This window comes from Triturus cristatus, chromosome 4_1 (genome assembly GCF_964204655.1).
Source record: "Triturus cristatus chromosome 4_1, aTriCri1.1, whole genome shotgun sequence".
In the NCBI taxonomy this organism is placed as follows: Eukaryota; Metazoa; Chordata; class Amphibia; order Caudata; family Salamandridae; genus Triturus; species Triturus cristatus.
This window is the reverse complement of record NC_140585.1, coordinates 135663204-135673203: the sequence shown is the minus strand read 5'-3', so window position 1 is coordinate 135673203 and position 10000 is coordinate 135663204. Positions and strand designations below refer to the sequence as shown.

Here is a 10000-nt window from a genome sequence, read left to right as displayed (position 1 = left end):
ATAGCATAGAAGGGAGCGTTAAAGTCGGGGATGGAAGAGGATGAAAATGGGAAGTTTACTTATAGAGAGAAGTGAGAAATGCCCTGTGTGCACACACCTGTGTCTGACCATAGAATACATTTAAATAATGCCTCTAGAAAAGAGCTATGCATGTGTGCCTCAGTGGCCTAGTGGATAAGGCACTGGCCTCCTAATCCAGGGATTGTGGGTTCGAGTCCCATCTGAGCTGATAACAAAAATCCTCCCTCTTTCTTTTCCAGAATATTAGGTAGATTTATTACATGCTTCCTCTCAGAAGTTTATGAGGGATTAGGTACTTTGAAACGGTCCCATTTTACTTGTGTACACTTCACAGTCATGTTAGTGTTCTGAAACTGCAAAGTATATTTTTAAATGCCTATTTTTGTGAGATGCATTTTCGACCGGCCAGAACATATTCCTTTGGAAAAAATGATTTGAATTGGATTGGTGTGAATCTTGTTTCTAGAGGTGGTGACAGGCTTTCAGCTACTTGAATAGGTCAAGCCAGGATTCATAAAACGTATACAACCTATGTGAGTGTGAAAAATTAGCATATGCAGGAAGGAGCAATTTGTCCTACTTTCAAAACAGTTTCACTCCACGTCTGGAAACTTCCAGAGCTATGTAGAGAATACAAATGAGCTTTAAACGCATGAGGAAAGAGGTTTGTATGCAAAAAGGAAAACAAAAGCATATCGTACTCATAAAATACTCAATATATAGATTCCAAAAAAGTGCTTCCAGCGAAAAGAGCTGAAAGAACACTATGGGATGTAAACCTGAATACCTTTCAATAATATGTTCTCCATCCATGCATACCACCTACATGATAAAAATCATCTCGGGTGAACGGATGACCGCGTGGCCTAATGGATAAGACGTCTGACTTCGGATCAGAAGATTGAGGGTTCGAGTCCCTTCGTGGCCGTTTTTGGCCAATGTTCACACAATATGCTTTACATTCAGAGTGGAAAAAGTCTTTTCCAATACTCTTGTAGTCCTCACTTTCTCATTACTAATCATTAATAAAGTGGAGTACATACTGTAAACTCATTCAGGTTGCATCTTCAGTCTAACTACTTGTGCATTTTAGTGGCATTAAAAAGTGCTTCTATGCCGACGCACTGAATATGTAATAGGTTTGCAGAATTTTGACGTGACAGAATGGGTTTTTAGCTTAAGTGTGTGTAGAAGAACTGCAAGGTGTGTGCCTATGTGTGCATAGAGTGCTACATGTGTAAAGTCTGTATGATTTGGGCAGTTAAAGTGCTGATTTTGCCTCCGAGTAAGAAAAGTACTACAAAAAATGTATAAAGGATCGGCACATTGGCTGCCTTTGCTGATGCCCCCGTTGCCTAATTTGTAGTGCAATGGTTAAGTTGCAGAGTGTGGTTGAACTTGGTTAGGAGACTTGGTGCCTCTTTCCGTGTCCTGCTGATGATAAGGATGGCTTGATACCATTTTCTAAGCCCAGTATATTGAGAAAAGAAGTAAGTCAAGAAGAAGTGTGGAGTCGAAAGTGGTTCTCCAATTTCTCTCCACTTGCTAAAATTGCAAAGTCTCCATTATAGCATAGAAGAGAGCGTTAAAGTCGGGGATGGAAGAGGATGAAAATGGGAAGTTTACTTATAGAGAGAAGTGAGAAATGCCCTGTGTGCACACACCGGTGTCTGACCATAGAATACATTTAAATAATGTCTCTAGAAAAGAGCTGTGCATGTGTGCCTCAGTGGCCTAATGGATAAGGCACTGGCTTCCTAAGCCAGGGATTGTGGGTTCGAGTCCCATCTGAGGTGATGACAAAAATCCTCCCTCTATCTTTTCCAGAAAATTAGGTAGATTTATTACATGCTTCCTCTCAGAAGTTTATGAGGATTAGTTACTTTGAAACGGTCCCATTTTACTTGTGTACACTTCACAGACATGTTAGTGTTCTGAAACTTCAAAGTATATTTTTAAATGCCTATTTTTGTGAGATGCATTTTCGACTGGCCAGAACAAATTCCTTTGGAAAAAATGATTTGAATTGGATTGGTGTGAATCTTGTTTCTAGAGGTGGTGACAGGCTTTCAGCTACTTGAATAGGTCAAGCCAGGATTCATAAAACGTATACAACCTATGTGAGTGTGAAAAATTAGCATATGCAGGAAGGAGCAATTTGTCCTACTTTCAAAACAGTTTCACTCCACGTCTGGAAACTTCCAGAGCTATGTAGAGAATACAAATGAGCTTTAAACTCATGAGGAAAGAGGTTTGTATGCAAAAAGGAAAACAAAAGCATATCGTACTCATAAAATACTCAATATATAGATTCCAAAAAAGTGCTTCCAGCGAAAAGAGCTGAAAGAACACTATGGGATGTAAACCTGAATACCTTTCAATAATATGTTCTCCATCCATGCATACCACCTACATGATAAAAATCATCTCGGGTGAACGGATGACCGCGTGGCCTAATGGATAAGACGTCTGACTTCGGATCAGAAGATTGAGGGTTCGAGTCCCTTCGTGGTTGTTTTTGGCCAATGGTCACACAATCTGCTTTACATTCAGAGTGGAAAAAGTCTTTTCCAATACTCTCGTAGTCCTCACTTTCTCATTACTAATCATTAATAAAGTGGAGTACATACAGTAAACTCATTCAGGTTGCATCTTCAGTCTAACTACTTGTGCATTTTAGTGGCATTAAAAAGTGTTTCTATGCCGACGCACTGAATATGTAATAGGTTAGCAGAATTTTGACGTGACAGAATGGGTTTTTAGCTTAAGTGTGTGTAGAAGAACTGCAAGGTGTGCATAGAGTGCTACATTGGTAAAATCTGTATGATTTGGGCAGTTAAAGTGCTGATTTTGCCTCCGAGTAAGAAAAGTACTACACAAAATGTATAAAGGATCGGCACATTGGCTGCCTTTGCTGATGCCCCCGTTGCCTAATTTGTAGTGCAATGGTTAAGTTGCAGAGTGTGGTTGAACTTGGTTAGGAGACTTAGTGCCTCTTTCCGTGTCCTACTGATGATAAGGATGGCTTGATACCATTTTCTAAGCCCAGTATATTGAGAAAAGAAGTAAGTGAAGAAGAAGTGTGGAGTCGAAAGTGGTTCTCCAATTTCTCTCCACTTGCTAAAATTGCAAAGTCTCCATTATAGCATAGAAGAGAGCGTTAAAGTCGTGGATGGAAGAGGATGAAAATGGGAAGTTTACTTATAGAGAGAAGTGAGAAATGCCCTGTGTGCACACACCGGTGTCTGACCATAGAATACATTTAAATAATGTCTCTAGAAAAGAGCTGTGCAGTTGTGCCTCAGTGGCCTAATGGATAAGGCACTGGCCTCCTAAGCCAGGGATTGTGGGTTTGAGTCCCATCTGAGGTGATAACAAAAATCCTCCCTCTATCTTTTCCAGAAAATTAGGTAGATTTATTACATGCTTCCTCTCAGAAGTTTATGAGGGATTAGTTACTTTGAAACGGTCCCAATTTACTTGTGTACACTTCACAGACATGTTAGTGTTCTGAAACTTCAAAGTATATTTTTAAATGCCTATTTTTGTGAGATGCATTTTCGACCGGCCAGAACATATTCCTTTGGAAAAAATGATTTGAATTGGATTGGTGTGAATCTTGTTTCTAGAGGTGGTGACAGGCTTTCAGCTACTTGAATAGGTCAAGCCAGGATTCATAAAACTTATACAACCTATGTGAGTGTGAAAAATTAGCATATGCAGGAAGGAGCAATTTGTCCTACTTTCAAAACAGTTTCACTCCACGTCTGGAAACTTCCAGAGCTATGTAGAGAATACAAATGAGCTTTAAACTCATGAGGAAAGAGGTTTGTATGCAAAAAGGAAAACAAAAGCATATCGTACTCATAAAATACTCAATATATAGATTCCAAAAAAGTGCTTCCAGCGAAAAGAGCTGAAAGAACACTATGGGATGTAAACCTGAATACCTTTCAATAATATGTTCTCCATCCATGCATACCACCTACATGATAAAAATCCTCTCAGGTGGACGGATGACCGCGTGGCCTAATGGATAAGGCGTCTGACTTCAGATCAGAAGATTGAGGGTTCGAGTCCTTTCGTGGTCGTTTTTGGCCAATGGTCACACAATCTGCTTTACATTCAGAGTGGAAAAAGTCTTTTCCAATACTCTTGTAGTCCTCACTTTCTCAGTACTAATCATTAATAAAGTGGAGTACATACTGTAAACTCATTCAGGTTGCATCTTCAGTCTAACTACTTGTGCATTTTAGTGGCATTAAAAAGTGCTTCTATGCCGACGCACTGAATATGTAATAGGTTTGCAGAATTTTGACGTGACAGAAAGGGTTTTTAGCTTAAGTGTGTGTAGAAGAACTGCAAGGTGTGTGCCTATGTGTGCATAGAGTGCTACATGTGTAAAATCTGTATGATTTGGGCAGTTAAAGTGCTGATTTTGCCTCCGAGTAAGAAAAGTACTACACAAAATGTATAAAGGATCGGCACATTGGCTGCCTTTGCTGATGCCCCCGTTGCCTAATTTGTAGTGCAATGGTTAACCCCTTCGGTGCTCATGACGGAATGGTTCCGTCATGAACCACGGTTGAGCTGTGCTCATGACGGAACCATTCCGTCATGACCCCGCCCGCGCAAGATTCCGCCAGCACAGCGGCGGAATCTGCGCAGCATCGAAGGGGTTAAGTTGCAGAGTGTGGTTGAACTTGGTTAGGAGACTTGGTGCCTCTTTCCGTGTCCTGCTGATGATAAGGATGGCTTGATACCATTTTCTAAGCCCAGTATATTGAGAAAAGAAGTAAGTCAAGAAGAAGTGTGGAGTCGAAAGTGGTTCTCCAATTTCTCTCCACTTGCTAAAATTGCAAAGTCTCCATTATAGCATAGAAGAGAGCGTTAAAGTCGGGGATGGAAGAGGATGAAAATGGGAAGTTTACTTATAGAGAGAAGTGAGAAATGCCCTGTGTGCACACACCGGTGTCTGACCATAGAATACATTTAAATAATGTCTCTAGAAAAGAGCTGTGCATGTGTGCCTCAGTGGCCTAATGGATAAGGCACTGGCTTCCTAAGCCAGGGATTGTGGGTTCGAGTCCCATCTGAGGTGATGACAAAAATCCTCCCTCTATCTTTTCCAGAAAATTAGGTCGATTTATTACATGCTTCCTCTCAGAAGTTTATGAGGATTAGTTACTTTGAAACGGTCCCATTTTACTTGTGTACACTTCACAGACGTTAGTGTTCTGAAACTTCAAAGTATATTTTTAAATGCCTATTTTTGTGAGATGCATTTTCGACTGGCCAGAACATATTCCTTTGGAAAAAATGATTTGAATTGGATTGGTGTGAATCTTGTTTCTAGAGGTGGTGACAGGCTTTCAGCTTCTTGAATAGGTCAAGCCAGGATTCATAAAACGTATACAACCTATGTGAGTGTGAAAAATTTGCATATGCAGGAAGGAGCAATTTGTCCTACTTTCAAAACAGTTTCACTCCACGTCTGGAAACTTCCAGAGCTATGTAGAGAATACAAATGAGCTTTAAACTCATGAGGAAAGAGGTTTGTATGCAAAAAGGAAAACAAAAGCATATCGTACTCATAAAATACTCAATATATAGATTCCAAAAAAGTGCTTCCAGCGAAAAGAGCTGAAAGAACACTATGGGATGTAAACCTGAATACCTTTCAATAATATGTTCTCCATCCATGCATACCACCTACATGATAAAAATCATCTCAGGTGGACGGATGACCGCGTGGCCTAATGGATAAGGCGTCTGACTTCGGATCAGAAGATTGAGGGTTAGAGTCCCTTCGTGGTCGTTTTTGGCCAATGGTCACACAATCTGCTTTTCATTCAGAGTGGAAAAAGTATTTTCCAATACTCTTGTAGTCCTCACTTTCTCAGTACTAATCATTAATAAAGTGGAGTACATACTGTAAACTCATTCAGGTTGCATCTTCAGTCTAACTACTTGTGCATTTTAGTGGCATTAAAAAGTGCTTCTATGCCGACGCACTGAATATGTAATAGGTTTGCAGAATTTTGACGTGACAGAATGGGTTTTTAGCTTAAGTGTGTGTAGAAGAACTGCAAGGTGTGTGCCTATGTGTGCATAGAGTGCTACATGTGTAAAATCTGTATGATTTGGGCAGTTAAAGTGCTGATTTTGCCTCCGAGTAAGAAAAGTACTACACAAAATGTATAAAGGATCGGCACATTGGCTGCCTTTGCTGATGCCCCCGTTGCCTAATTTGTGGTGCAATGGTTAAGTTGCAGAGTGTGGTTGAACTTGGTTAGGAGACTTGGTGCCTCTTTCCGTGTCCTACTGATGATAAGGATGGCTTGATACCATTTTCTAAGCCCAGTATATTGAGAAAAGAAGTAAGTGAAGAAGAAGTGTGGAGTCGAAAGTGGTTCTCCAATTTCTCTCCACTTGCTAAAATTGCAAAGTCTCCATTAAAGCATAGAAGAGAGCGTTAAAGTCGGGGATGGAAGAGGATGAAAATGGGAAGTTTACTTATAGAGAGAAGTGAGAAATGCCCTGTGTGCACACACCGGTGTCTGACCATAGAATACATTTAAATAATGCCTCTAGAAAAGAGCTATGCATGTGTGCCTCAGTGGCCTAATGGATAAGGCACTGGCCTCCTAAGCCAGAGATTGTGGGTTCAAGTCCCATCTGAGGTGATAACGAAAATCCTCCCTCTATCTTTTCCAGAAAATTAGGTAGATTTATTACATGCTTCCTCTCAGAAGTTTATGAGGGATTAGTTACTTTGAAACGGTCCCATTTTACTTGTGTACACTTCACAGTCATGTTAGTGTTCTGAAACTGCAAAGTATATTTTTAAATGCCTATTTTTGTGAGATGCATTTTCGACCGGCCAGAACATATTCCTTTGGAAAAAATGATTTGAATTGGATTGGTGTGAATCTTGTTTCTAGAGGTGGTGACAGGCTTTCAGCTACTTGAATAGGTCAAGCCAGGATTCATAAATCTTATACAACCTATGTGAGTGTGAAAAATTAGCATATGCAGGAAGGAGCAATTTGTCCTACTTTCAAAACAGTTTCACTCCACGTCTGGAAACTTCCAGAGCTATGTAGAGAATACAAATGAGCTTTAAACGCATGAGGAAAGAGGTTTGTATGCAAAAAGGAAAACAAAAGCATATCGTACTCATAAAATACTCAATATATAGATTCCAAAAAAGTGCTTCCAGCGAAAAGAGCTGAAAGAACACTATGGGATGTAAACCTGAATACCTTTCAATAATATGTTCTCCATCCATGCATACCACCTACATGATAAAAATCATCTCAGGTGAACGGATGACCGCGTGGCCTAATGGATAAGGCGTCTGACTTTGGATCAGAAGATTGAGGGTTCGAGTCCCTTTGTGGTCATTTTTGGCCAATGGTCACACAATCTGCTTTACATTCAGAGTGGAAAAAGTCTTTTCCAATACTCTTGTAGTCCTCACTTTCTAATTACTAATCATTAATAAAGTGGAGTACATACTGTACACTCATTCAGGTTGCATCTTCAGTCTAACTACTTGTGCATTTTAGTGGCATTAAAAAGTGCTTCTATGCTGACGCAATGAATATGTAATAGGTTTGCAGAATTTTGACGTGACAGAATGGGTTTTTAGCTTAAGTGTGTGTAGAAGAACTGCAAGGTGTGTGCCTATGTGTGCATAGAGTGCTACATGTGTAAAGTCTGTATGATTTGGGCAGTTAAAGTGCTGATTTTGCCTCCGAGTAAGAAAAGTACTACAAAAAATGTATAAAGGATCGGCACATTGGCTGCCTTTGCTGATGCCCCCGTTGCCTAATTTGTAGTGCAATGGTTAAGTTGCAGAGTGTGGTTGAACTTGGTTAAGAGACTTGGTGCCTCTTTCCGTGTCCTGCTGATGATAAGGATGGCTTGATACCATTTTCTAAGCCCAGTATATTGAGAAAAGAAGTAAGTCAAGAAGAAGTGTGGAGTCGAAAGTGGTTCTCCAATTTCTCTCCACTTGCTAAAATTGCAAAGTCTCCATTATAGCATAGAAGAGAGCGTTAAAGTCGGGGATGGAAGAGGATGAAAATGGGAAGTTTACTTATAGAGAGAAGTGAGAAATGCCCTGTGTGCACACACCGGTGTCTGACCATAGAATACATTTAAATAATGTCTCTAGAAAAGAGCTATGCATGTGTGCCTCAGTGGCCTAATGGATAAGGCCCTGGCCTCCTAAGCCAGGGATTGTGGGTTTGAGTCCCATCTGAGGTGATAACAAAAATCCTCCCTCTATCTTTTCCAGAAAATTAGGTAGATTTATTACATGCTTCCTCTCAGAAGTTTATGAGGGATTAGTTACTTTGAAACGGTCCCAATTTACTTGTGTACACTTCACAGACATGTTAGTGTTCTGAAACTTCAAAGTATATTTTAAATGCCTATTTTTGTGAGATGCATTTTCGACCGGCCAGAACATATTCCTTTGGAAAAAATGATTTGAATTGGATTGGTGTGAATCTTGTTTCTAGAGGTGGTGACAGGCTTTCAGCTACTTGAATAGGTCAAGCCAGGATTCATAAAACTTATACAACCTATGTGAGTGTGAAAAATTAGCATATGCAGGAAGGAGCAATTTGTCCTACTTTCAAAACAGTTTCACTCCACGTCTGGAAACTTCCAGAGCTATGTAGAGAATACAAATGAGCTTTAAACTCATGAGGAAAGAGGTTTGTATGCAAAAAGGAAAACAAAAGCATATCGTACTCATAAAATACTCAATATATAGATTCCAAAAAAGTGCTTCCAGCGAAAAGAGCTGAAAGAACACTATGGGATGTAAACCTGAATACCTTTCAATAATATGTTCTCCATCCATGCATACCACCTACATGATAAAAATCCTCTCAGGTGGACGGATGACCGCGTGGCCTAATGGATAAGGCGTCTGACTTCGGATCAGAAGATTGAGGGTTCGAGTCCTTTCGTGGTCGTTTTTGGCCAATGGTCACACAATCTGCTTTACATTCAGAGTGGAAAACGTCTTTTCCAATACTCTTGTAGTCCTCACTTTCTCAGTACTAATCATTAATAAAGGGGAGTACATACTGTAAACTCATTCAGGTTGCATCTTCAGTCTAACTACTTGTGCATTTTAGTGGCATTAAAAAGTGCTTCTATGCCGACGCACTGAATATGTAATAGGTTTGCAGAATTTTGACGTGACAGAATGGGTTTTTAGCTTAAGTGTGTGTAGAAGAACTGCAAGGTGTGTGCCTATGTGTGCATAGAGTGCTACATGTGTAAAATCTGTATGATTTGGGCAGTTAAAGTGCTGATTTTGCCTCCGAGTAAGAAAAGTACTACACAAAATGTATAAAGGATCGGCACATTGGCTGCCTTTGCTGATGCCCCCGTTGCCTAATTTGTAGTGCAATGGTTAAGTTGCAGAGTGTGGTTGAACTTGGTTAGGAGACTTGGTGCCTCTTTCCGTGTCCTACTGATGATAAGGATGGCTTGATACCATTTTCTAAGCCCAGTATATTGAGAAAAGAAGTAAGTGAAGAAGTGTGGAGTCGAAAGTGGTTCTCCAATTTCTCTCCACTTGCTAAAATTGCAAAGTCGCCATTAAAGCATAGAAGAGAGCGTTAAAGTCAAGGATGGAAGAGGATGAAAATGGGAAGTTTACTTATAGAGAGAAGTGAGAAATGCCCTGTGTGCACACACCCGTGTCTGACCATAGAATACATTTAAATAATGCCTCTAGAAAAGAGCTATGCATGTGTGCCTCAGTGGCCTAATGGATAAGGCACTGGCCTCCTAAGCCAGAGATTGTGGGTTCAAGTCCCATCTGAGGTGATAACAAAAATCCTCCCTCTATCTTTTCCAGAAAATTAGGTAGATTTATTACATGCTTCCTCTCAGAAGTTTATGAGGGATTAGTTACTTTGAAACGGTCCCATTTTACTTGTGTACACTT

General features: G+C 40.1%; 6 non-coding genes across 6 annotated transcripts; all 6 read left to right on the top strand.

Moving 5' to 3' along the window:
• The first annotated feature begins 1744 nt into the window (after nt 1–1744).
• Nucleotides 1745–1817, top strand: TRNAR-CCU (transfer RNA arginine (anticodon CCU)). Its single transcript has one exon. It is a non-coding gene; the product is annotated as a tRNA-Arg (tRNA).
• A 1502-nt stretch (nt 1818–3319) lies between these two features.
• Nucleotides 3320–3392, top strand: TRNAR-CCU (transfer RNA arginine (anticodon CCU)). The gene has a single exon. It is a non-coding gene; the product is annotated as a tRNA-Arg (tRNA).
• Nucleotides 3393–5049: 1657 nt separating this feature from the next.
• Nucleotides 5050–5122, top strand: TRNAR-CCU (transfer RNA arginine (anticodon CCU)). The gene has a single exon. It is a non-coding gene; the product is annotated as a tRNA-Arg (tRNA).
• Nucleotides 5123–5766: 644 nt separating this feature from the next.
• TRNAR-UCG (transfer RNA arginine (anticodon UCG)) lies at nt 5767–5839 on the top strand. Its single transcript has one exon. It is a non-coding gene; the product is annotated as a tRNA-Arg (tRNA).
• A 795-nt stretch (nt 5840–6634) lies between these two features.
• On the top strand, nt 6635–6707 carry TRNAR-CCU (transfer RNA arginine (anticodon CCU)). The gene has a single exon. It is a non-coding gene; the product is annotated as a tRNA-Arg (tRNA).
• Nucleotides 6708–9806: 3099 nt separating this feature from the next.
• TRNAR-CCU (transfer RNA arginine (anticodon CCU)) lies at nt 9807–9879 on the top strand. Its single transcript has one exon. It is a non-coding gene; the product is annotated as a tRNA-Arg (tRNA).
• Nucleotides 9880–10000: the final 121 nt, after the last annotated feature.